This window comes from Mandrillus leucophaeus, unplaced genomic scaffold (genome assembly GCF_000951045.1).
Source record: "Mandrillus leucophaeus isolate KB7577 unplaced genomic scaffold, Mleu.le_1.0 Scaffold219, whole genome shotgun sequence".
NCBI classification, from domain to species: domain Eukaryota; kingdom Metazoa; phylum Chordata; class Mammalia; order Primates; family Cercopithecidae; genus Mandrillus; species Mandrillus leucophaeus.
The window spans coordinates 1688378-1690774 of record NW_012102243.1 but is presented as its reverse complement, the minus strand read 5'-3'; the positions used below and the strand labels follow the sequence as shown (position 1 = coordinate 1690774).

General features: G+C 47.2%; 1 pseudogene across 1 annotated transcript; it reads left to right on the top strand.

The window, feature by feature from the left end:
- The first annotated feature begins 337 nt into the window (after nucleotides 1–337).
- LOC105540294 lies at nucleotides 338–999 on the top strand (annotated as a pseudogene). Its single transcript, XR_001006180.1, has one exon. The product of XR_001006180.1 is annotated as a 60S ribosomal protein L19 pseudogene (transcript).
- Nucleotides 1000–2397: the final 1398 nt, after the last annotated feature.

Below are 2397 nucleotides of genomic sequence, written 5' to 3'. Positions count from 1 at the left end.
CTACTAAAAATACAAAAAATAGCTGAGCGTGGTGGCACGCACCTGTAGTTCCCAGCTACTCCAGAGGTTGAGGCAGGAGAATTGCTTAAACCAGGGAGTCGGAGGTTGCAGTGAGCCGAGATTGCGCCATTGCACTCCAGCCTGGTGACAGAGTGAGACTCCGTCGGAAAAAAAGAAAGAAAGAAAATTAAATAAAAAATATTTTTAAATAAAGGTATTTGGGGTAAGTGTGATTTGCAGACTCTTTAGATATAAATTCCTTTATAGACTTGGAGAAAATGTATGGTAAGTTAGACTTTAAAACAACCCATTTGAGCTCCTTCCTTTCGCTGCTGCAGCCGCAGCCATGAGAATGCTCAGGCTTCAGAAGAGGCTCGCTGCTCGTGTCCTCCGCTGTGGGAAGAAGGAGGTCTGGTTGGACCCCAAGGAGACCAATGAACTCGTCAATGCCAACTCCCGTCAGCAGATCCGGAAGCTGATCAAAGATGGGCTGATCATCCACAAGCCAGTGACTGTCCATTCCCGGCTCAAGGCCAGAAAAGCACCTTGGCCCGCCGGAAGGGCAGGCACATAGGCATTGGTAAGCCAAAGGGTACAGCCAATGCCCGAATGCCAAGACGGTCACGTGGATGAGGAGAATGAGGATCCTGCGCTGGCTGCTCAGGAGACACCGGGAATCGAGGAAGATTGAACACCACGTGGTTCACAGCCCGTACCTGAAGGAGCAGGGGAATGTGTTCACAAACAAGCGGATTCTCATGGAACGCAGCCACAGGCTGATGGCAGACAAGGCCCGCAAGAAGCTCCTGGCTGACCAGGCTGAGGCCCGCAGGTCTAAGACCAAGGAAGCACGCAAGCGCCGTGAAGAGCACCTGCAGGCCAAGAAGGAGGAGATCTTCATGACTTTGTCCAAGGAGGAAGACACCAAGCAATAAAAGCTCCCCCTTTGTCTGTACATACTGGCCTCTGTGATTGCATAGATCAGCCATTAAAATAAAACAATCCGTTAAAAAAACATCCATTTTATGGAGGTATCATTCACGTACAATAAATGGGTCCACTTTAAGTTTCTAGTTCAATGAGGCTTGACAACCACACACGCTGTGTAACAGCTGCCGCCATCAGAACGCAGAACGCTTCCACCAACCCAGGGAGTTCCTTCCCGCTCTCTCCAGTCAATCCCCCCACCCTCGTGCCTCACGCCTTTTTTCTTTGTTTTTTGAGATGGAGTCTTGCTCTGTCACTCAGGCTGGAGTGCAGTGGCGCGATCGCGGCTCACTGCAACCTCCGACTCTAGGGTTCAAGTGATTCTCCTGCCTCAGCCTCCTGAGTAGCTGGGATTACAGGTATGCACCACCACGCCTGGCTGATTTTTGTATTTTTAGTAGAGACGGGGTTTCACCATGTTGGCCAGGCTGGTCTCAAACTCCTGACCTCGTGATCTACCCACCTCAGCCTCCCAAAGTTCAGGGATTACAAGCGTGAGCCACTGCGCCAGGCCCCACGCCATTTTTTAAATCCCTATAGCGCAGTTTCGCCTGTTCTTGAACTTCAGGATTCTTCAGAGAAACCGTGTATGGAATGAGCTTTATTTTCAGGAACTTGCTCACACGATTGTGGAGGCTGACGAGTCCAAAAACAGAGGGTGCACAGGGTAAGCAGGGCAGGCCAGCAGGCGAGAAGCCCAGGCAAGGGCTGATGCAGGAGGCTGGAGGCAGAATTTGTTCTTCAAGAAACCTCAGTATTTGTTCTGAAGGCCTTTGATTAACTGGATGATGCTCACTCAAATTATTATCAAGGGTAATCTCCTTTTCTCAAAGTCAACTGACTGTGGGTGTTAACCACATCCACAAAACATGCTCGTGGCAATGCTTGGCTTAGTTTTGATGAAATAACTACATACTATACCCTCGCTATATTGACACATGAGACTAAGTACGGTAAAACAAAGGGGCGCATGCAGCTTGCATGCCTCCGTGTCCGGTTCCTTTCATTTTCATAATATTTTGGGGACTATTTGGGACTGCTGTTCATATCAGTAGTAGCTCATGCCTTTTTGTTACTGAATAGTACTGCCTTCTATGATGACAACAGGCTAGATTCTAATACACACCAGGCGTTTTCAATTCAGTTGTGAGAATTTTAAAAAATAAAATTGCTGTCAATAATCAGAAACTTGTAAACACCAATTAGAATCCAAACACAAAAATTCATTGAGCTATTATTAGGTTGGCACAAAAGTAATTGTGGTTTAGCCAAATATTTTAAGTTTTTAGCATCATCAGAAGAATAGTTAAAAATCTCTTGCTGGTCAGCTGATGCACAGTGGGACGCAGGGAAGGTAGCCCACCAGTCTCAGAAATATGTTACTTTTGTGGCTACATCTTGTTTTTACAG